This window comes from Staurois parvus, unplaced genomic scaffold (assembly GCF_062004578.1).
Source record: "Staurois parvus isolate SC_StPar_1 unplaced genomic scaffold, SC_StPar_1.0 ptg000458l, whole genome shotgun sequence".
Classification (NCBI taxonomy): domain Eukaryota; kingdom Metazoa; phylum Chordata; class Amphibia; order Anura; family Ranidae; genus Staurois; species Staurois parvus.
In genome coordinates, this window is record NW_028318254.1 from 3,582,446 (window position 1) to 3,608,550 (window position 26,105).

The 26,105-nt window shown below is 45.6% G+C and overlaps 1 long non-coding RNA gene across 1 annotated transcript; it reads left to right on the forward strand.

Annotated features, from left to right (window-relative positions):
• Positions 1-25,614, forward strand: LOC149452866 (uncharacterized). Its single transcript, XR_016314822.1, has 2 exons — positions 1-268; positions 25,493-25,614. It is a non-coding gene; the product is annotated as an uncharacterized LOC149452866 (long non-coding RNA).
• The last annotated feature ends 491 nt before the right edge of the window (positions 25,615-26,105 follow it).

Consider the following 26,105-nt stretch of genomic DNA (forward strand, 5'->3'; position numbering starts at 1 on the left):
ATCCGAGCTTCAGGTGTCATCCCCTCTGCACACAGGCGGGATATCTGCATGTGCCCCAGGCAGAACAGCCAGAGCCGCGCTCTCTATGAATAGCTCCTTCTTCCTGTCACTCTTTTAGAAAACTAAATTATGAACGTGTCTCCACTCAGGACAAAGGAGCCGGGCCAGGTCTACGACTCCCTGAGCAGAAGAACCCGCACAGCTGTCCATGAATGGAGAAAGAACATCAATGCTGCCAGAGTGACCGGCGGAGAGAACTTCTCCGAGGGTGAGCGCAATTACCGAAATATGCACTTAAAGTAGATGGAAATGCTGGATGACATTTAGGGCTCTAGCTATAAAAAAAAATGTCGGAGGAATGTAACAAGCAATCACCCATTCTTGACAAATTCCTGCTGCATTTTTCTTTACACCATGATATCCTCTGATCAGCAGCTCTGTCTAGTGGTCATTATGTGATATGTATGTAGAAAAAATCCTGCATTATAGTCACTAGATGGAGCTGATGATCATAGGAAATCACAGTAGAACTACAGGCAAAACTTTTTTTTTTTTTTTAATTCATTTTGGATGGTGTAAGGAAGTGTTATAGCACTTGTCAATTTTTTTTTTGCCATTTTTTAACCTTCATTTCTTGTCTAATAGCCAAAACAGGACATGCAAGGAAACCCATACAAATTAAAGGAATCCCTTGGGGACCCCCAGGTCACCAGAACTAGTGTCCACAATGGAAAGTTTCCCCTCTATTACTTTTTTGGGACAACCCAAAATATGGGATTTTCTTTCACTTTCAATGATAAAACAGGACAACTAGAGAGGGTGAATTTCCCTAACAGAAGCACAGACAGTAATAAAAACTTGACAAGTGTTCTAATCCCTCTCCACTCTATCCAATATTTAAAAAAAAAAAATGGAAAATTGTATCATACTTACCATAATTTTCCTTATCTGACGCCAATCCATGGCAGCATACCTGTGATATATCTCTGCCCCTATATCCACCCACAGGACCGGTGTATAATGTATAAAAATCTAACTGAGAGCAACCTCCCCCATTCTCCATACAATCAAGATCAAACAAGGGAGGGTTCGTATGCTGCCACGGACTGGAATCAGGAAAGGAAAATTATGGTAAGTATGATACAATTTTCCATTTTCCTGACACCAACATGGCAGCATACATGTGATAAATAACTAGCTAAACAGGGAGGGCTAAACTGTATAATCAAACTGCATTACAATGGATATGGAAGCCTAGACTACCATTCTATTGAAGTCCATTTACGTTTAAACCCCTGGATCTTCCCTGTAGTGCCTGAGGTAGGTGCACTGTCGTAACTAGCCTGCTGCTTTGCAAAAGTCTTCATAGACACTTTGCATTCGCTGCCCCAAATGTAGAGATGGACCTAGCTGAATAAGCCTCTACCACTTCTAGGAGTACATCCAGCTTGACTAGGTTAGGTACCATCTGTGCCAGAAAGGATGGAATCACCAATTTGTAAGATGAAAACTGAAGCCACCTAGGGACAAAGGTGCTCAAGGGGCATAGGCCCCAACTTGTTCAGAAGAAAGAAGATGTAGGACTCTGTAGCTTGAAGCACCTGCAGGTCCAAAACTCTGCCCCCCTAAAGTTATCGAGGGACACTGCTTCGAGTGATGTCCTATTGAAGACTCCTTTCTATTGGTGCAAACAAAGACATGGCAAGGAAATCCAGTGCCAGAATAGAATCCCACAGGGGAAATGTTTTTCCTCCTCAGGGCAAAGACTCAGGACCAACCTCCTGAAACGCTGGCAGCTCACACGCGCATATTCCCTAATGAAGCTGAAATGGCTGAAATTTGAGCCCTTACAGAACTAGGCTGAGCCCCAAATTCAAATCTCTGTGAGGAAATTATAGCAACTGGGCAACCACTGGGTTGCAAGGATCAAAATCCTGCTCAGCTGCAAAGACTGAACTTGTTCCAGACTTTGGAGTAAATGGCATTTGTTTGCATCCTTCCTGAAACCCTGCAGGATTTACCACTGAAAGAGAATGGTCCTAATCCTTCAATCCTTCCCTCTCAATTTCTAATCCATCCTGGCCAGGTGTTGTGGAAACACTAGTAGCTGAAGTGCTTGGTCCAGACTCCAGTTCAATGGCTAGGGTAAAACCCAGACCTGCAGGCTAATCGGGCATGCGTGTTATCACAGTGAGACTCTCGGACAACAGTCCCCCCTGGAACTTCATGACCAAAGGCAGTAGAGGAAAGCCATTTGCTAGGCAACTATTCCTTGGCTGAGTAAGCGTCCACTTCCTCCACCAACCGGTGAGGGTAGCATAAGAAGCATCTTGTGAAAGGATGATGATGCAAACAGGATCAACTGAGGGAGGCCTAATACTTGAGTGATATGGGCAAGATCTTTTCAATTAAAGACCCATTCATTGGGAACCAAAAACCCCTGGCGTCACAGCCCCTTTTGGCATCCTGGGAACCTGCAGCCTCTGTAGATTACATTGGATCATGGACATGATAGTTCCACTTCCACTGGAACCTGCAGTTGAGTTTCCTTTATTTCTAAATGCATGACACTGCTGCTGTGTTAACATCATGCAGAATAACCAGTCAAGCCTGAATGCGAGGGGACAGCAAGGTGAAAATAGTCCCAGATAATGAACCTACCTTCGAATGATCCCATCACACCCATACCCAGAGAGTCCTGCACATCTGAGAAGAAGCACTTTGAATCAGCTCAAGTGCTGACGTCTGTATTGCAAAAAGGAAATTCTTTGGAACGTGTAGAGAATCCAGTGTGCCTAGGGTAGCATAGGGATGCAAGACATCATCGTTTCCTGGAGACCCCTGAATTGGGAAGCTTGACAAAATTGGCAGAGATACCTCTTCCGAAGAGGCTTCCTGCTCCTTGGCCTGTTCTGAGAAGGAGCAGAAAAGTACTCATTCCAGCACTGAACTGGGCTTCTGTATTGATGACTAGATGGGTCTGCTCTCACAGTTTTGACACATCCAACCCAGCCAAAACTTCTCAGGCTGGCTGGATGAGAATCCATTTTGAACTAGTAGGTGATCTGGGCTCTGGGCCAACAGTAGAATACCATCCAAGTAATGATAGATGCAAAGCACCCCATTTCCTCAAGGGGGCTACACAGAGATTAGAACCTTCGCAAAGGTCATCTGTGAGGTGGAGAGCCATGAAGGAAGGTATGTAAACTGGAAATGTCAATCATCCACTGAGACTCAGTTTCTTTAAATTCAACACCAGTTGAATCTTCAGTCTTCTTCGTACAGACACAGAAGAGAATACAGGTCTGTGAGGGAGGACTTAGAATCAATGCCCTTTGCAGTCATATTATTGATGTGCTGAAAGAGGATATCCACCTCTTGAGCAGAAAATGTTACTCTAGTCTGGATGAAGAATAATTATAGAGGGCAATGTCTGAACCACCAAAAGTAACTGCGTTTTACCATAGAAGGCACCCATGGATCCCAAAAATGGGCTTTACCATCTGTGCGCCAAATCAGCCACACTAGCCTGGGATGGGGGGGGGGGGGTGTCCTCTCAACAAAACTCCTGTAGGAATTGAAAGGAACTAAATGGACCATGGCTGTTCACTCTTCCAGCAGCTCTTGAGTGCAGTGCTGTAATGTGTGTTACTGCAATGAATGTTAAGTGCGTTAGCATGTGGCCGTGCCATTATCCTCAACAGAGAAGTGGCGTTTTCCTCCTAGATAGGGTATAATTTTGCAGCTGCTTACTAATGAAAAACTTCATACCATTATTGCCACTCCTCTTGAAACAACCTCTTCATCCTTCCATTCACTGCGGAGAGTGGAAGGCTGTGCTTTGAAAATGTGAAGTATGTTCTGACTTTGAAAGGCAGTCATCTGGGTCATCCTGTTCTGAGCCTGCTACCCTAATGAATGACTGGCCCCAAGAGACACTTGAACCCTGCTTAGCCTTTTGAAGGAGGATGATTGACCTTCTTCTACCTCTGGTGAAGCCAAGTACAAGGCAAAAGTGAATGGCTTGGATAAAGGTGCCTCCAGAGCCAGGAATAAAGATGGCTATTATGGGCTTGGGCCTCCTTGGTAAGGAGGGCCATGGTGCCCTGTACTGCTGTGCATCCTTGGCATTGTGCTCGGAGTCTGCTGGCATAAGTGGTTGGAGAACTCGGAGGATCATTAACTATTTGTCCATGAAAGACCATGACTTGCTGGCTCCCAGCCTCCTTTGTCCTTAGAGAGGTTTCAGCGGCAATATCATCAGACATGCTAGTCTGGTATTAGGTCCACGCCGCAGGCTCAGCACTCTATCCTTTGTCACTCTTAGAGCTCAGGGAAGCAGAGATGCCAACACTCACTGGAAATTGTGTGCATCCTGGGTGAGACTTGCGGGGCTGGAAAGCCACTGAACTCGTCATGCCATGGCAATGCTATATTAGCTTGACCTTAGGGCTGGTTCACACTATAGAAACACAGTCCAGATGTGTTCTGGATGCATTTTTGCATGCGCATTTTTGACACGTTCCGGTGGGTGTTTGATGCATCTCAGTGCGTTTCTTATGCATTCCAGTGTGTTGTTTTCCCCTCTTGATTGCTTTAATTGAAATAGGGACATGTACGTTCCAGTGCAATTTTGGTGCATATTGGTGCGCCTTACCACATTCTAGTACAGTTCTGTGCAGAAAAAAATCCAGCCTTTTCTACTTCTTTTTCTGCAATCGGAACCCACTGGAACTGGAAACACTGATGTGAACTATGACATTGACAACCATGTAACCTACTTTCTGTGCATTTTGGATGCAGAAAAAAGCAACTGAAATGCATATAGTGGGAACTGGCCCCTAAGCAAGAGTGAGTGGGTTGGGTTGTACCAGAAGATGAAGGTCACACTCAAAGAAAGGCACTCTTTTTTTCCTCTTCTTACCACACTGATGGTCCCTACCTGAGCACATGGAGGTCTTGGTTATGTGGCAGAAGGCTCATGTTGGAGCAAGGATGTCAGCACTGCGCAGAAAGTAAAACGAAATTCAGAGAAAGAAGCAAACAGATCATAGACGTGCATGAATCATTTCCCTCCACCTCTCATTCATTTGCAGCATAAGCACGGGGAAACAGAAGTTTCCAGTGCAAACCCACCTTGCATCTGCGTGAGCCTGGACATGCCTCAACAAAGATGGCCGCCACAAGAGGCCTTCTGCACAGTGTGTGTGGATGCCATAACCAGCCATGAGACCAGAAACAGCCACAAACCCCAGACCGGATCGTGTACACATGCTGGCCACAGGTGAAAGGAAAAAACTGCTAAAAGAAAACCCCTTAAATCACTCTCACAGGAAAAATGACAAAATCTAATGAAGGTAGAGGCAAGGGAGGAGGACAAAAAGGATCGCACTAACCTGTGGGAGAAAAGAAAAAGGCAGCACTACCTCCAGCACCATGATACTGCTCAGGCGTGCCAAGAAACACGCAGCATGGACTGCAGCAAACAAACATGGACTGCAGTTCTGACGTCTCTGGTTAGGGAACTCCTCAGTCCCAAAAGACCAACAGAAGGGGCTCCCCGCCTTGTTGGTGCATTTAATTTTCCAACCTAAGATGCAGGACTGCGCCTGGGAAAGGCTGAACCCAGATGGGCTCCAATTCAGTTGGCAGGTAGGGGCTTATCGCAACTTCACGGTCTTGCAGGTGGAGATCTTGAGGACAAAAAGGTGAATGGGAGAGGTTGCTCTCAATCAGATTGTAAGCCCTCAGGCTAGGTTCACATATGTGCGGGTGGTGCCGCTGTAGATCCGCACAAAAATCCATGCAACCGTACCACCCACACAGAAGAATGTGGACCCGTGGGCAGGTACCAATCATTCTAATGGCACGCTGCCCGCACTGGAAATCGCAACCATACTGGGAACTAAGGTTCCCATGCGGGCTGCATTTTCAGAAGAAGTGCAGGGACTTCTTCCCTGCATGTCCCTGGCACGGGAGTCTATTCATATGAATGGGCTCACGTGCCCGCGCAAAAAGCGGCCCGCAGGAACACGGATATGTGAATCAGGGGTCATGCACACTTGACGTTTTTACAGATGCTGTTTGTGGCGTTTGACGTTTTTTTCTACAGTCAATAAACTCCCCAGCATGTTATCCTATGTGTCCGTGCAAATCAACGTTTTTTGCCAGAAAAAAGCCCCAAAACTAGTGGGTTTCTAGAGGAGTTTTTTAGCTGTAAAAACGCTCTAACACTGAAAAACATGGCAAAATGCTGCAAACTGGCGTTTTTGGATTTTTTTTGGCTCCCCCCAATTTTTTTTTTTGGGGTAAAAAAATGCTAAAAAACGCAAATGTGGGAAAACGCCACTAAACACTAATGCAAAAACGCTAAGGAAAGCTGTAAAACTCACATTTTTAACATGACTTTACACAGCTAACATTACCCACGTTATCAAACCGTCCCATGTGCATGAGGGCTCATAGATATACACAGGTTCTGTGGGTGGACATAGGGGCGGAGCTATATCACATGTATGCTGCCATGTTTGCGTCAGGAAAAAGTTTTGCCTTTAGTTATAATTTAAGACAAATACGGCCTGAATTTGGCAGAGATGAGCAAATGCTTGTTACATTCATCCGATACAACATTTTAGTAGATGCCTTCCCTTGCTCTGCACTGTATATCAAAAGCAATTGCTGTGTTTTAAATGAAATCTTATTTTCCCCTTTTTTCATCCTTTGTGATGCTGGTCTTCTACAGTCTCTTTATAGTCATTTCCTGTCCATAGATGGCTGCAATGGCATTTGTCAGGCTGGCCTTTCCTGATGGTCCAGCAGTGGTCTATGTCTGTGTAATGTGTGTTATAGTCTCCATCGGAAGCCTGTATGACAGGGTGACAACACAGGGACACAGTTTGGAGACAGGGATAAAGTGTTGTCACCCTGTAACAGGACGTGCCTGAACAAGGATCTTCATGGCAGAATCATCAGGGATTATTTCAGAGAGATCTGCAGATTTATAAAATAGAAAAGTTGCTTTTGAAGTGACATTGACATGTTAAAGAATATGTAAACCCAACATTTCATATTTCTGATATGTGCCCGCCGTATCATGTACTTAAAAAAGTATCCTGTTCTCTTTGTATTGCTTCTTTGCTGTGAAATCCCCAGTGTTCCTTCCAGTCCCTCTGCTTTCCTATTAAAAACTGACTATACTAGGCATGAGAGCACAGTGTGGTCAGTTTTCTGGCTGTACTGGAACTCAGCCTGCTCTTCTTCAATGATCAGACTGCTGCTGACACGCCCCCTTTGCAGAGCCATTCACTGTGAAGACTGGTATGCTTCTGTTTCTCCTCCCCCCCAGCTCTCTCTTACTGCTGAGAATGGCAAGAATGTGATCACTTGTCTTAAAAGGGGAAACAAAGGTGTATATAATGTTTTTTTATATCTATACACAAATGTTTTGCCTCTCATTTCTATTATATACGGAATGGTTTATTTTACAAGGTGAAGGTTTACATATACTTTAAAGATTATATGAGATTTGCTTTAAACGAATAAAACACACAAAACTGTCATCGGCAGCAATTAACAAGCCAGTTCTGGCTGAGAGGCGGCAGAGCAAAATGCCCCAAAGTAATCTACCAATAACATCGCCCCCCTGGACTGGTCGTCTGGAGCTGTCTATAGTTACCTATGGGTATCCATGGAATACTTGCTATCCATGTGCCTAGGTGTATGGCAATGGCATCATGCGTTGTGTCAGAGCTTTCTAGCAGACCTGATGGATACTACAGGAGCCTGCACAGCACAGAGCGAGCATTTCGGGAATCAATCCTATTTACACAGGCACTATTCTGCTGTGATGTCAAATATTGTGTGCTCTGTGTAGTATAATAACAAAGCAGATCAATCTCAGATGTCCAGTCTCACCCAACATACAACAGGGCAGTCCCGGCGGCAAGAATTTCACCTAGGGACTGTTATGACATTCGGTAAAATGCCGCTTACAGGTATTTGGCCCGTAGACATCATTGGTGCTATTAGGCCCATATCAGCAGACATCAAGAACTACGGCAATGCAGCTGGCGGGTCCCTCGGTGCTCATATAGAACAATTTGTTCCTTCTGCTAAAACCAGAAAGCTCTATTAAATGGAAGAGACAAAATACAGTTCACATCTATGTATGTAAAAATCCTCCGACGTCTGTACAGAGACCAGGATTATATGGCGCCTGCTGTGCCAATTCCTTTGCTTTTGGCATGAAAATGTCTGCTGCTAGATCTCATGGATTACACAACAGAGAGTCAGACGTGCCATTGCAAAAAAAAAAAACACTCCGCACTACACCAGGTTTGGTTTAAGTGGATTGGAGAATATTGAAAGGATGGAAGGGCCACAAAGCTTGGATGAGTATGGTTAACTAAAGACAACATTTTTGAAACTGGTGTGTAAAAAGTGTCTTGGTGCCAATCAATCTAAGAAGCACCTCACCGGCATATATAGGGGAACAGTGTCTGCATCAAGGTGCAGTAACTTGCCCCTTGAAGACGTCAAGTGACGAAACGCGTTGGACCTGGCCTAGTGGATGTGACGTTGGAACGTTCCTTCCAGCTGTCGGCTGTTTGATCGCAGTGCAGGAGGTTCGTCCCTTGGTTTTTCCCTTGTGGATGTGGCATTTTAGAGGCTGTCATTGCTGGTGTCGGCTAGACACCTTCCTTGTGAGTGTTATACTTTATTAATGAAATTTTACTGGTTTTAAACGTACTGCACCATCATATCTCTTCTTATTCCTCGAGCTTTGCCCATGTTATTGGAAGATCATTTGCTGCTTAGCTGTTCCATATGTGCTGCCTAGCTGTTCCATATGTGCTGATTGGATTACTATTGGTTGCTGTTCCTCTACTGGGATATGCTGCAGATCATCGCTCCCAGGGCAAAATGCTATCATGCTGGTTTATAATATAATCAGCATATAGCTCTGGTGAGTGTATTCATCTCATCTGGTGTCGGATTTGCACATGGGTGTTTGTTTTCAAGATTGACATTAAGTTGATATTGGACTATCACTGTTATGGTGGCTGGACCTATGTTTATATTTATGAATTCATTTATTTTTATTATTTATCCTTGCATGTTTTGTGAATAATTAGCGCACTTTTTATTTGTACACTAACTTGCAGTAGAGAAGAGGAGAAAGGACAACGTTCTAACCGCCCATGTAGTCCTGTGTATTGGAGATGGCCATCACACCGGCCATGCCACTTACGCGTTTCACCCCACCCACCTGGGGCTAAGGAGGTCGGGGCGAAACGCGCCAGAGGTGTGTGGCCAGCTTGATGGCTAAGCCCATCTCCTATACACAAAATTTTTTTTTTTAATCGTTTTGGATAGCGTAGAGAGGGATTAGAACGTCTGTCAGTTTTTATTGCTGGCACTTACTACACATCAAAGGATCATTATATGAATGCAGTAAACATAAAGTGCTAAAATAAATCTATAATTGTGTATACTATTATGTGCAAATATACAATCACAATAAATACCGTATTTGCCGGCGTATAAGACGACTTTTCAACCCCTGAAAATCTTCTGAAAAGTCGGGGGTCGTCTTATACGCCGGTATACGGCGAGCCAGTGTGTCAGGGCAGCACTTTTTCCAGGGGCGGTGTCCTCCAACGGACACTAAGTACAGGGGTGGGCAGAGGGGCTGCTGTACCTTACCTGGCTCCGGTCCCGGTCCCACGATGATCCGGTCCAGGAAGCGCGGCTGCTCCTTCTTTCAGTTCGGACGCTCGATGGTCGCGCGGCCGCTCGGCTCCGCCTCCTTACCGGTAATTGGGCGCCAGCGCACACAGGCGACCAATCACCGGTGAGGAGGCGGAGCCGAACGGCCCCGCGAAAATCAAGCTGCCGAACTGAAAGAAGGAGCAGCCGCTCCTCTCCCCCACTGACACTAACGATGGGGCACTATTCCTCCTCCCCACTGACACCAATGATGGGACACTATTCCTCCTCCCCACTGACACCAATGATGGGGCACTATTCTCCCCACTGACACCAATGATGGGGCACTATTCCTCCCCCACTGACACCAATGATGGGGCACTATTCCTCCCCCACTGACACCAACGATGGGGTACTATTCCTCTCCCCACTGACACCAACGATGGGGCACTATTCCTCCCCCACTGACACCAATGATGGGGCACTATTCCTCCCCCACTGACACCAACGATGGGGCACTATTCCTCCCCCACTGACACCAATGATGGGGCACTATTCCTCCCCCACTGACACCAACGATGGGGCACTATTCCTCCCCCACTGACACCAACGATGGGGTACTATTCCTCTCCCCACTGACACCAACGATGGGGCACTATTGCTCCCCCACTGACACCAATGATGGGGCACTATTCCTCCCCCCCACTGACACCAACGATGGGGCACTATTCCTCCCCCACTGACACCAACCATGGGGCACTATTCCTCCTCCCCACTGACACCAACGATGGGGCACTATTCCTCCTCCCCACTGACACCAACGATGGAGCACTATTCCTCCCACTGACTAATGATGGGGCACTATTCCTCCCACTGATACCAATGATGGGGTGCTATTCCTCCCACTGACACCAATGATGGGGCATGATTCCTCCCACTGATACAAATGATGAGGCACTATTCCTCCCACTGACACCAATGATGGGGCACTATTTCATCCACTGACACCAATGATGGGGCACTATTCCTCCCACTGACACTAATGATGGGACACTATTCCTCACACACTGACACTACTGATGGGGCACCATTAGTGTCAGTGGGAGGAGTAGTGCCTCATCATTGGTATCAGTGGGAGGAATCATGCCCCATCATTGGTGTCAGTGGGAGGAATAGCACCCCATCATTGGAATACCATACTGAAATACCATACCATATTGAAATCAAATCTGATGTTTTTTCATTTTTATTTGGTGTGCGTTGGAAGAGGGGTAGTCTTATACGGCGAGTATAGCTCAAACCCTATATTTTAACAGGAAAAGTAGGGGGTCGTCTTATACGCCCAGTCGTCTTATACGCCGGCAAATACGGTAAGCCAATCAGTGCTTTTCAATCCACCATAACAATATGTGAATATACACTTGTAAAGAAATGTACTCTACGTCTCTATATTGAAGTCCTTATGTAAAGGTTCACTTGTGCCCAAATTATAGACCTGCTTATGACATATATGGGCTCCATACACTTCAGTGAGTGTGATGAAAACATGACAAGCACTGATCACTTTAATTTGGGCACAAGCACTTTACATTAGGACTTCAATATAGAGAGTTTGAGGAGAGCTCTGTGAGCGGATTGGAGGGAAGGGACACCCCCCCCCCTTCACACAGCACACAGGAACTGAGCTGAGGCTGTCAATCACAGGCTGTGTGCTGGAACTCCCTCCCCGTCACCTTTTTTCTCTTGGTGTCAGGAAAACTATACAGGTAGCAGAGGAAGGAGGCAGCAGAGAGAGAAATGACACTCAGTGCTCTGAATTGAGACAAGTGTATATTATACAGGGATATGCTTTGTCCATATTTCATGTCCCAGGTTTACAACCACTTTAAAGTTTATTTTTAATGACAAGACGGTCAACATCCGATGTGTTTCAGGGGTACAAAACTATATATTTATTTATAAATAAGTGTATAACCACCTCCACCCCAAAATTCCTCAAAAAGTCATACTTTCTCCCCAGAAAGTGCAATAATTAAATATTATAACCTTTTTGTGATAGAATTACATAAACATAACAATATTCAAATTACATAATAATATCATAAATACTCAAAAGAAAAACAAAAAAAGTCCAATAAAAAAGTGTCTCAATAAAAAAGTGTCTCAATAAAAAACAATAATGTCCAAAAAAAGTCCCAAATTTTCAAACTTTATCATCCAGTAGGAAGAAATCCCATTTCATCCCGTGGTACCTCAAAAAAAATATAAAATGAATAATCTAGTGCATTACCTTTGTAAACAATATATATTCACTCAGTGCAAAAACACAAAAATTGTGCAAAAACTATATATATATATATATATATATATCTCGTGCATATATGGATTAACTGTGACCACTCCGTGAACACTGCAACCCTGTGTATCCACCAACACCAATAGTATTACATACTATTACCCTCTGTATCAATATAATCAGCATCCAATCAGAGATCTTCTATTTTCTCTCCAAAGAAATTTTTCCAAGGTCCTCAAAAGACAAGAAGGGTCTCAAGGCTCATGTTCAAGGTATAGGTAAAAAGATTTTAATAGCCACTTACATTAAAATTCCACATATCCAGCTCCTAACATGGTTCCTATGCGAGTTCTGCCAAACAAATGCAATAGGCCATGTGTAAACAACCCACAAAATGGCCGCGGCGACACTTCCGGTCTGCGTGCGTGCGTCTCGACGTCACACCACTAACGCGTTTCGTCACTTCCGGACTTCGTCTGAAGTGCGGAAGTGACGAAACGCGTTAGTGGTGTGACGTCGAGACGCACGCACGCAGACCGGAAGTGTCGCCGCGGCCATTTTGTGGGTTGTTTACACATGGCCTATTGCATTTGTTTGGCAGAACTCGCATAGGAACCATGTTAGGAGCTGGATATGTGGAATTTTAATGTAAGTGGCTATTAAAATCTTTTTACCTATACCTTGAACATGAGCCTTGAGACCCTTCTTGTCTTTTGAGGACCTTGGAAAAATTTCTTTGGAGAGAAAATAGAAGATCTCTGATTGGATGCTGATTATATTGATACAGAGGGTAATAGTATGTAATACTATTGGTGTTGGTGGATACACAGGGTTGCAGTGTTCACGGAGTGGTCACAGTTAATCCATATATGCACGAGATATATATATATATATATATATATAGTTTTTGCACAATTTTTGTGTTTTTGCACTGAGTGAATATATATTGTTTACAAAGGTAATGCACTAGATTATTCATTTTATATTTTTTTTGAGGTACCACGGGATGAAATGGGATTTCTTCCTACTGGATGATAAAGTTTGAAAATTTGGGACTTTTTTTGGACATTATTGTTTTTTATTGAGACACTTTTTTATTGAGACACTTTTTTATTGGACTTTTTTTGTTTTTCTTTTGAGTATTTATGATATTATTATGTAATTTGAATATTGTTATGTTTATGTAATTCTATCACAAAAAGGTTATAATATTTAATTATATATTTATTTGTTAGCCTTGATCCTTGGTGAAGTAGAGAATTTTGAAGCCCCGAAACATGTTGGAAGTTGAGAACGCTTTATGGGGTTCTCATCCTTTAAATATTCACCTGACAACTTCAGGGGCCTTTAGTAAACTCTCATCTGCCTCTAAGGGTCCATTAACACTAGGAACTGCATGAAATGCTGTGCAGTTCCTGTGCGATTCACATGCAGTTCTGTGCAATGTGATTTCAGCCCTATTCTTTTTGATTGGGCTGAAATAGCACCGCACCAAAAGTAGTGCATCAACTACTTTTTTTTTCACCACGAAGTCAGTTGTGACGAAATGCAAAGGATGGAGCCTGCCGTGACATCATTGCGTACCGGAAGTTTGACGGAGACCATCTTTTCTGCTTGTCATAGGTTTGTTTATACACGCTAATGCTGCATTATACATGGGAGTGCTTTTACCATAAATAATAAACTTTATAAAAGGTTTTACACCTTTTTTCTTATATACTTGTTGGATGGACAACTGTATATGTGCCTGTATATATGGAGATACCCGCTGTTCCAGGTTATCTTGGAGGAGACCAACACTGGATCTATGCACCAAAGTGCTCCATGACCTTCCGTGATTAGAGGGCCATGCCTATCCAGTAAGGGTGTATGGAGTTGTCTGGTGGAGGCCCCTCAGATCTTCCCAGGACACTGTCTGTGTACCCTTGGATGTGGTCAATTGTTCCTTTGGGGTTTTGAACACTGATTTCTCCATTTGGATATTTTTGTTTTCACATTGAGACTATTATTTTTTATTTGTTTGATCACAATTGTTATATTCATTGTTATGTTGTTTACAATCATAATGCTGCACATTGTCATTCCATTTAATCTTCACTATGCCCATACCACCTAGTATGTCTGCAGATTTTGAATGATTTGGTATACACAAGCGCAGTGCACAATTTGGTGTACACCATCCATGAACCTTCACTACATATATTGTGAAATGTCTTCCAGCCGGTGAGCACACTGTGTCTCTATAGGACCAGGGGCGGACTGACCATTTGGAAACTCAGGCACTGCTCGAGGGGTCAGTGGGGGCCCCATGAGATGCCCCTGGTACCTTTTTCATAGACTTTTTTTTAGTTTGGGCAAGGACACAGGGGCCCCATGATCCCCTATTGCCCGGGGGCCCCATGAGTTGTCAGTCCACCCCCGTATAGGACAATCACATGCCTGGACCACCATGGGGTCTCTGTAGGTACTGGACCTCTTCCTCCCCCAAGCTTCTCTATCCACACTGCAATCCATTGCCCAAGAAGGTTCTGGTCCGGTCAGTTCCCATCTTTGTGTATTTAAGCAGGATATACAAATAAAGCAGAACTTCACTCCTAAAGGGTTGTTCCACGTTTTTGTCTCTTCCCCTGCTCTTCAACTTTTCGACACTTTTTTATGGGGGAGTAGGTACCTGTTTTTCCCATTTCCATTGGATTGTCTTGGCTATCTGAGCAATGGTGTTCAACCCTCGCCTGTAGGCTCTTGGGACGCATCACGTCCTAGGAGGTTGTGGAACCATTTACAGGGCGCAGAGCAGCTTGTGGGTGCCAGCTGTAAAAGCCGCAGGGAGTCGCAGCTGGCTTCACAGTTAGCATGGTGACTCAATGACTGGGGAAGAACCAGAGTGAGGATGGCGCTGGATCCCTAGACAGGTTATTAAAAGACAGCAGCTACAGCATTTGTAACTGCTGGCATTTATTTTTTTGGAGGGGGGGGACTGATGAACCTCTTAAAGAAGTAACACATGCATTTGTCAGGTCCAGCCAATAGTGATGTCACTGCTCTTCCTCTCCACCTCGTCCAATCACAGAAAGCTTTGCATTTATTGAGAAAATGCAATGGCTCAGTTCAGCCATTCTGACTTCACTGGCAGCATGCTTGTGTCAGTGATTTAAAATTCACAAAGGCCAGAAACAGCCAAGGAGGGTAGCATTTTCAGGCATTGGTCAGCATTGGCGCTCCTGGCTTTTCCGGATTTGCAGGTTTCCTTTAACATCTTTTTGGACCTGATCCTGAAAGTCTGTGTACAGCAGGACAGAGCGGCTCTGAGTGAATCGATTAGACTGCAGGCTGAGCAGCAGCTGGTTAATAAAACTGACACAAGAAAATATCAGCAGGTGGTAATGCCAATAAGAACTGCGGGAGGTTAGTTGTCGCATAATGACGGAGAGAATAATCAGCCTCCAGGAGCAGATGCCATTAATGGCGGAGAGATTGAGGTGTCGGTATAGGACCAAAGCTGTATGTTCAGAGGTGGTGACGGGCTAAGGTCACCTGATGCCACGCTGACCGACAAATACAATCAATATGTTTTTATTACCATTGTTTGTAACAGCTCACATACCTGATTTGTATTCTTTCATGTTCAGATTCAAAAACAATCAAATCCCAGACAGTTTATCAGGGAATACCATGTCATGGAGCCTTCATTTTCAAATCAACAAAGATTACAGATGGTTACATTGTTACACTTCTTTTGGATAACAAGAATGTTTCCATTTTGTGGCTTTTTATTTACTTGTTTTTAAAGGTATGCTAAGTTTAGACATGTGACCAAACTGCTGCGCCTCTGAAATGCGACCCATGTTCAGATCACTTTTTAGAGGCATTTGACAGGCAGTGAGGAGGTGACATGACTCCTCCTCACTGTCTATTGTAAGCCCACAACTGCATCATTGCATACGGTTGTGGGGTGTTTGTGACTCCTCTTCATTCACTTGAATGGGCCGCGTTTGTCGGTGGTCCCACCCTCTGAATGTGACATGAGAAGCATTCATTTTATTAAGTGGATGCAAACCAAATCATTACAGTTTCAGCATGTGAATCCCTGTGTCCTCTGCCAGCTTCCTGGGGGGTGCTAGAAACAGCTCAACCTTGAGGTTTTAAAGCCCCCCCCCCCCTTCCCCCATCACAAGTCTATATGAGCACTAAAGGAAATGTTGAGAAGCAGCAAAACAAAACATTTATATTTAAGCCGAATTACCGACTTCTGTTAAATGGGCATGTTGGAAAGACAGCATCCAATTCGCGTTGGCAGCCAATAGCTGACTGGTGGGTTCTGGTGGGGGGGCAGTCCCCCTGTTAGAACACAATAGTTCAGCAGGGACATTGCATAGTACAGTGAGCTCCTCCCCAGCTCTTCAGTTTGTTTCTAGCCCGCTGGGTTCAACAACAAAAAACTGACAGTGTGTACCCAGCATAAGGCTGCCCATACATTATACAATTTCCCTTTAGATTTACCTTCAATTATGTAGTGCAATGGCCTGCCTGATTGCATATAAATTGAACGTGTTTAGGTCTGACCTCATATTATATGGTTTTGGTAAATGTAAAGGAAAATTGTACAGTGTATGGCCAGCCTTACTTCAATTACAGGTGGATCTGACTTCCTTCACAGGGGGATCTGATGTCTTTTATAGGTGCATATGTCCTACTTCCTTCACAAGTCTATTTGACTTCCTTCACAGGTGGGTCTGACTTCCTTCACAGGGGGGTCTAACATCCTTCACAGGTGGGTCTGACTTCTTCATAGGTGGGTCTGACTTCCTTCACAGGGGGGTCTATCATCCTTCACAAGTGGATCTGACTTCTTCACAGGGGGTCTAACATCCTTCACAAGTGGATCTGACTTCTTCACAGGGGGTCTAACATCCTTTACAGTTATATCTGACTTCCTTCACAGGTTGATCTGGTTTCCATTACAGGTGGATCTGGTTTCCATTATAGGTGGATCTGACCTCCATTACATGTGGATCTGACCTCCACTACAGGTGGATCTGACCTCCACTACAGGTGGATCTGATCTCCACTACAGGTGGATCTGACCTCCACTACAGGTGGATCTGATTTCCACTACAGGTGGATCTGATTTCCACTACAGGTGGATCTGACCTCCACTACAGGTGGATCTGATCTCCTATACAGGTGGATCTGACTTCCAGGTGGACTGACCTCATTCCAAGCTGCATTAATCTGCTTCAAGCTGCTTTTGCAGTCCCACTGAATTGCATTACACGATAAACTGATTTAATCTGAACAAAAATCTGTCGACAGGTGGTCTACAAATGTCCTGTGGTGGGGGACATAACTGACATCTCATTGTGTATTTGCACTAACATTAGTATGGCACAGCCTCCGTGTGACCTGCCCTATACGCTGTTTACATCTCCTGTTGTGAGGTTACATTTCAGAGAGCGCCTTGGCTCTGGTGGCAGCAGAAAAGATTTCCACTTCAGATTGCTAAGCAGGGAGCGCAGGGAGTCCAGACACATTCTGGGAGCCGGTGATTGTTTTAAATAACACTCAGTCTTTTCATGGTCGATTATGCAAAATCATTGTGGATAAAATCCCATTTTTAGTGTGAGTGGGTACTGCCCGCCTCAGTAATGGAATGTGTCACGTCTGACAGCTCTGAGCTGTCAAATCCGACTTCTTGTAGGGCTAATAGCAGCCAGGGACCGAGGCAGCACACGGGTCCCCCATAGGCATGCAAGACTTTGTCCAATGCCACAGCAGGCTGCCTGTGCCCATGTATCACCGCATGAGGCTGAAGCTGCCTCCCCTGCTGATACAGCTGTGCTCTGCATGACCTATCCATGTCAGCTCACGTCACAAGGCTGGGGAATCATGGTCTGCCCACCACACTGAGCCCTGTGCCATGTCAATCCAGATCAGAGCACAAGACTGCAAAGAGCCGCCACAAATCAGGTCCAGGGCCCATACAAATCCTGTAACAGGGGCAGAAATGATGTGTAATTACTGAGCCATAGTTCATTTACTACTGCAGCTGCCTGAGAAAAATCAATCCATAATGCTCCATCTACACATATCATTTATCTGTTCCACCTCCAATACTAGCGATCCAGATACACACACCCTGTCTACTGCTCCTTCTGTATGCACAGCTCATCTACTGCTCCATCTACACACACAGCTCATCTACTGCTCCATCTACACGCACAGCTCATCTACTGCTCCATCTGTACGCACAGCTCATCTACTGCTCCATCTACACGCACAGCTCATCTACTGCTCCATCTGTACGCACAGCTCATCTACTGCTCCATCTACACGCACAGCTCATCTACTGCTCCATCTGTACGCACAGCTCATCTACTGCTCCATCTACACGCACAGCTCATCTACTGCTCCATCTGTACGCACAGCTCATCTACTGCTCCATCTGTACACACAGCTCATCTACTGCTCCATCTGTACGCACAGCTCATCTACTGCTCCATCTACACGCACAGCTCATCTACTGCTCCATCTGTACGCACAGCTCATCTACTGCTCCATCTGTACGCACAGCTCATCTACTGCTCCATCTGTACGCACAGCTCGTCTACTGCTCCATCTGTACACACAGCTCGTCTACTGCTCCATCTACACACACAGCTCATCTACTGCTCCATCTGTACGCACAGCTTGTCTGCTGCTCCATCTGTACGCACAGCTCATCTACTGCTCCATCTGTACGCACAGCTTATCTACTGTATGCACAGGTCATCTACTGCTCCATCTACACACACAGCTCATCTACTGCTCTGTCTACACACACAGCTCATCTACTGCTCCATCTACTGCTCCAACTACAGCTCATCTACTGCTTCGTCTACACACAGCTCATCTACTGCTCCGTCTACACACACAGCTCATGGGACCGAGGCAGCACACGGGTCCCCCATAGGCATGCAAGACTTTGTCCAATGCCACAGCAGGCTGCCTGTGCCCATGTATCACCGCATGAGGCTGAAGCTGCCTCCCCTGCTGATACAGCTGTGCTCTGCATGACCTATCCATGTCAGCTCACGTCACAAGGCTGGGGAATCATGGTCTGCCCACCACACTGAGCCCTGTGCCATGTCAATCCAGATCAGAGCACAAGACTGCAAAGAGCTGCCACAAATCAGGTCCAGGGCCCATACAAATCCTGTAACGGGCGGAAATGATGTGTAATTACTGAGCCATAGTTCATTTACTACTGCAGCTGCCTGAGAAAAATCAATCCATAATGCTCCATCTACACATATCATTTATTTGTTCCACCTCCAATACTAGCGATCCAGATACACACACCCTGTCTACTGCTCCTTCTGTATGCACAGCTCATCTACTGCTCCATCTACACACACAGCTCATCTACTGCTCCATCTACATGCACAGCTCATCTACTGCTCCATCTGTACGCACAGCTCATCTACTGCTCCATCTACACGCACAGCTCATCTACTGCTCCATCTGTACGCACAGCTCATCTACTGCTCCATCTACACGCACAGCTCATCTACTGCTCCATCTGTACGCACAGCTCATCTACTGCTCCATCTACACGCACAGCTCATCTACTGCTCCATCTGTACGCACAGCTCATCTACTGCTCCATCTGTACGCACAGCTCATCTACTGCTCCATCTGTACGCACAGCTCATCTACTGCTCCATCTACACGCACAGCTCATCTACTGCTCCATCTGTACGCACAGCTCATCTACTGCTCCATCTGTACGCACAGCTCATCTACTGCTCCATCTGTACGCACAGCTCGTCTACTGCTCCATCTGTACACACAGCTCGTCTACTGCTCCATCTACACACACAGCTCATCTACTGCTCCATCTGTACGCACAGCTTGTCTGCTGCTCCATCTGTACGCACAGCTCATCTACTGCTCCATCTGTACGCACAGCTTATCTACTGTATGCACAGGTCATCTACTGCTCCATCTACACACACAGCTCATCTACTGCTCTGTCTACACACACAGCTCATCTACTGCTCCATCTACTGCTCCAACTACAGCTCATCTACTGCTTCGTCTACACACAGCTCATCTACTGCTCCGTCTACACACACAGCTCATGGGACCGAGGCAGCACACGGGTCCCCCATAGGCATGCAAGACTTTGTCCAATGCCACAGCAGGCTGCCTGCGCCCATGTATCACCGCATGAGGCTGAAGCTGCCTCCCCTGCTGATACAGCTGTGCTCTGCATGACCTATCCATGTCAGCTCACGTCACAAGGCTGGGGAATCATGGTCTGCCCACCACACTGAGCCCTGTGCCATGTCAATCCAGATCAGAGCACAAGACTGCAAAGAGCTGCCACAAATCAGGTCCAGGGCCCATACAAATCCTGTAACGGGCGGAAATGATGTGTAATTACTGAGCCATAGTTCATTTACTACTGCAGCTGCCTGAGAAAAATCAATCCATAATGCTCCATCTACACATATCATTTATCTGTTCCACCTCCAATACTAGCGATCCAGATACACACACCCTGTCTACTGCTCCTTCTGTATGCACAGCTCATCTACTGCTCCATCTACACACACAGCTCATCTACTGCTCCATCTACACGCACAGCTCATCTACTGCTCCATCTGTACGCACAGCTCATCTACTGCTCCATCTACACGCACAGCTCATCTACTGCTCCATCTGTACGCACAGCTCATCTACTGCTCCATCTACACGCACAGCTCATCTACTGCTCCATCTGTACGCACAGCTCATCTACTGCTCCATCTGTACGCACAGCTCATCTACTGCTCCATCTGTACGCACAGCTCGTCTACTGCTCCATCTGTACACACAGCTCGTCTACTGCTCCATCTACACACACAGCTCATCTACTGCTCCATCTGTACGCACAGCTTGTCTGCTGCTCCATCTGTACGCACAGCTCATCTACTGCTCCATCTGTACGCACAGCTTATCTACTGTATGCACAGGTCATCTACTGCTCCATCTACACACACAGCTCATCTACTGCTCTGTCTACACACACAGCTCATCTACTGCTCCAACTACAGCTCATCTACTGCTTCGTCTACACACAGCTCATCTACTGCTCCGTCTACACACACAGCTCATGGGACCGAGGCAGCACACGGGTCCCCCATAGGCATGCAAGACTTTGTCCAATGCCACAGCAGGCTGCCTGCGCCCATGTATCAACGCATGAGGCTGAAGCTGCCTCCCCTGCTGATACAGCTGTGCTCTGCATGACCTATCCATGTCAGCTCACGTCACAAGGCTGGGAAATCATGGTCTGCCCACCACACTGAGCCCTGTGCCATGTCAATCCAGATCAGAGCACAAGACTGCAAAGAGCCGCCACAAATCAGGTCCAGGGCCCATACAAATCCTGTAACAGGGGCGGAAATGATGTGTAATTACTGAGCCATAGTTCATTTACTACTGCAGCTGCCTGAGAAAAATCAATCCATAATGCTCCATCTACACATATAATTTATCTGTTCCACCTCCAATACTAGTAATCCAGATACACACACCCTGTCTACTGCTCCTTCTGTATGCACAGCTCATCTACTGCTCCATCTACACACACAGCTCATCTACTGCTCCATCTACACACACAGCTCATCTACTGCTCCATCTGTACGCACAGCTCATCTACTGCTCCATCTGTACGCACAGCTTATCTACTGTATGCACAGGTCATCTACTGCTCCATCTACACACACAGCTCATCTTCTGCTCTGTCTACACACACAGCTCATCTACTGCTCCATCTACTGCTCCAACTACAGCTCATCTACTGCTTCGTCTACACACAGCTCATCTACTGCTGCGTCTACACACACAGCTCATCTACTGCTCCAGCTACACACAGCTCATCTACTGCTCCATCTACACCCGCAGCTCATCTACTGCTCCATCTACACCCGCAGCTCATCTACTGCTCCGTCTACACCTGCAGCTCATCTACTGCTCCATCTGCACACACACCTCATCTACTGCTCCATCTGCACACACAGCTCATCTACTGCTCCATCTGCACACACAGCTCATCTACTGCTCCGTCTACACACACAGCTCATCTACTGCTCCGTCTGATCAGTCACAGCCAATGTAGCGAAAGCTGGCAGAGGGATGGTCTCTTGTGATTGTTCACAGCCAATGTAGTTAAATCATGTAGTGTTATGGTGTCATGTGATCATTCAATGTAGTGAAAGCTGGCAGAGGGATGATACCATATGATCATTCAACTCAGCAACTCGTAAAATAACAGAGCAGGGTCAGTGCATGCTGAAGCGTACAGTGCGCAGAAGTCACCAACTGTCTGCAGAGTCAATAGCTAAAGATATCCAAACTTTGTGTGGCCTTCAGATTAGCACAAGAACAGTGCGTAGAGAGCTTCATGGAATGGGTTTCCATGGCTGAGTAGCTGCATCCAAGCCATACATCACCAAGTGCAATGCAAAGCGGCAGATGCAGTGGTGTAAAGCATGCCGCCACTGGACTCTAGGAGCAGTGGAGACGTGTTCTCTGGAGTGACCAATCATGCTTCTCTGTCTGGCAATCTGATGGACGTGTCTTGGTTTGATGGTTGCCAGGAGAACAGTACTTGCCTGACTGCATTGTGCCAAGTGTAAAGTTTGGTGGCGGGGGGATTATGGTGTGGGGTTGTTTTTCAGGGGTTGGGCTTGGCCCCTTAGTTCCAGTGAAGGGAACTCTTAAGGCGTCAGCATACCAAGACATTTTGGACAATTTCATGCTCCCAACTTTGTGGGAACAGTTTGGGGATGCCCCTTCCTGTTCCAACATGACTGCACACCAGTGCACAAAGCAAGGTCCATAAAGACATGGGTGAGCGAGCTTGGGGTGGAGAAACTTGACTGGCCTGTCCTGACCTCAACCCGACAGAACTTCTTTGGGATGAATTAGAGTGGAGACTGCAAGCCAGGCCTTCTCTTTAGACATCAGTGCCTGACCTCACAAATGCACTTCTGGAAGAATGGTCAAACATTCCCATAGACACCCTCCTAAACCTTGTGGACAGCCTTCCCAGTAGAGTTGAAGTTGTTATAGCTGCAAAGGGCGGGGCCAACTCAATATTGAACCCTACGGACTAAGACTGGGAAGCCATTAAAGTTCATGTGTGTGTAAAGGCAGGTGTCCCAATACTTTTGGCAACATAGTGTACATATCATTTACTACTCCGGCTGCATCCATCACATTCATTCACTGTTTCAGCAGCACAAAGTACCTTCCCTCTTTTCTCCAGTACTCACTGATCTTGAGACACAATTTTCCAAAGGCCCAGCATGTATTTAAATTAAAACTATTTTTGCTTGATTGTGATGAGTGAGCTGAGAGATTATATTGATTTGCTCCCAGTTTGCAGTTTCTTGCAGAACTGCCCATTCTTCACCTCTAAGTCATCTCTGTGGAGCGGGCTGCTGGATGTCACTGCAGAACAAGCCCGGATCCTGACGGTATTGATCGCCAAGTGCGGTGTTAACATGACTGATGCCAAAGTCTTGCCCAGGCATGAGAGCTGTGCTGCAGACAAATAGCGGCTGATAGGATGAGCGGATAACTGTTAGCGAGATGAAACGGTTTCCCTGACCTTACAGAGTGGCCGCCGCAGGCCAGAGGGCTGAGAAAATCCATTTTCAAACAGGCAGAGTTTTCTAGAACTGATAATGTGGAGATACAACGCTGCCCGATCACATCCTATCCTCACAAACAGCTTGTAATAGAAAGAGGTCCAGACGTGAGGAAAGGAGATTCAGGCATTTAGGTCTTTGTCCCACGATCACCTTCTCCATGTCTGTCCTATCAGCAGTGTGCTTTGTACAATTGTCCAGTACTGGGGGGTGTTCACACATGGCCCAGAATGGCGGGTGAAGACATTCTGCCCCTGAGAACCAACTGAATTGGATCTCTAGATGCCACCATAATAAGCACTTGCAAGACAAGGTTGAGGGGCGCACAGTGCCAATACAGTGAAAGCTGGTAAGGGGGTTGATGTCATGTGATCAGAGGGATGATACCATGTGATCACTCACAGCCAATGTTGTGAAATCTTGTGGAGGGATGGTGTCATGTAGCGAAAGGCGATTGTTACCACAATGTACCATGTTACCAAAGATAGGAATGTGATGGTAGAGAGGGTGAGGGCAGCGTGGTGCAGCTGTAGAAGACACCAGACTTGTATTGAAGAAATGACTTCAATGTACAAACAACCCAGCAGGAAGGCCCCTAGCTGGGAAACACTCACAGTACTTTGCAACGTGTAATGTAGAGCAAGTTCTGATGACCCGATCGCATCTGTCGCGAGGGCGGAGTGCAGCCTGGCCAGCCTGAGCCCAATGGAGAGGATTCCAAAGCAAGATGGTGTGCCCCTAACTTGTTCCTACTCGTCTAGAACCTTCTCTTACTGCTGCTCACTTTCCTTGACAGATGGGTGCTATCCCTACACTGTCCAATTGCAAAAATGCGCACCAGAGCCTGGAGGCAGGCACTTAAAAAGGCTCTGCTGACCCAAGATGGCTGCCAAGGTCACCTGTATGAAGCGTAGTCAACTAGAACACTGCCTCAGAGGAACAAGGAAACCAAATAGAAACCAAATGTCTCTCAACTTCCTCCTCAGTTGCATTATAACTCTGGCCAAGCGCCCCCTACAGTGGAGAACTGGGACTACACCTGCCTATAGTGTTGCCTCTGAGGAAGAGGTTGTGTCCTCGAAACGTTTTAGCCAGTTGGTCATCCAGGGTTCCATCGTACGGACTCAGATGTTGTTTGGATCATACATCTTGTTCAGTTTGACATGCCTGTGTTTTTATCCCAATTGTAAGTATGATACTTACATTGTTTCTTAAATAAATATTTTAAATGATAATGCACTAGGTCGGTGCCCCCTTTTTCTGTTTCTCCATTTGCATCTACACTGTCATAGCTGCAATATGGTAGCTCACAGAATATGTACAGTTCAGAACATTCTTCAGGGGTCACTTTGAACAGATATAGCGAGAATTTCGAATCATAGTAGATAAAACTGTACCTTAAACAGATGTGTGGATGTTTTCAACTTAAAAAAAAAAAGGGAATGTTATGAAACATGTTAGAACTCATTTAGATGATAGATGCACAAAGTATACAGACATTGAGTACCTACAGTAAACAGACTGGCACCAGGATTACTTGGGGAACATTCATAAAGGATATCACGTAGTTAGCTGCGCTTATGAAGGAAAAGGATGAACAAGGCTAGCTTCAATCTATGGAAAGATGACATGAGCGCCCCCTGTAGGTGCTGCTCAGGTACTGTTCTCTTTTAATGTAAATCATTTTCAGACTTGTGCATAACATTTGTATTTTACACATCCAGTGGCAGGTTTAATATTCAGCTTTGAGTTTTGTGCAGACTGTAGAAATACTGAACATATTATACTTCCCTTTTTTTCTCTGCAGATTGGGGCAGCTCCTGTGCTTTTCCATTGATTTTGTGGCAGCTCTGGATCCAGCTGGAGTGAAGACAATTCTTGACTTTTTATTGCAATGTACAATCAGCAATAAAGAGATACAGCATTGGCGATCTGTCTGTGTGTGCCCTTTACTGTCCTGATAGCCCGTCTGCCATCACATTGTAACAATTATCTGCAAAATGTTCTATCACACTAATTGATCTGTTTAGCTCAGGGGATATTGTGATAAAGTTATATAATTATTGGAACCTGTGCTATTAAATTCTTCATCAATCGATTTTGCACATTTCTTTAAAACATAAAAAAATGAGGATTTATTATTACCCAACATTTCCTGCTTTCATTAGAAGATTTAAATTGAATCTAAAGCCAAAACTGTTTTTTTTTTTTTTTTTTAAGTTTTAGATGCAGCGATAAGAGGTAAGACGATCTGTCAGGTTTTTATTGCTGTCTGTGTTCCCTTTGGGGAGATTCACTGTCTTTATTTATCCATGAGACAGAAAGTGAAGAATATCCAAAATTGTGCAGTTATCAGCAGTACAGAAAATAAGGCCAGTTTCTCACTGCTCTGCTGTAGTCTGCCTGCTGCGCAGGTGTAC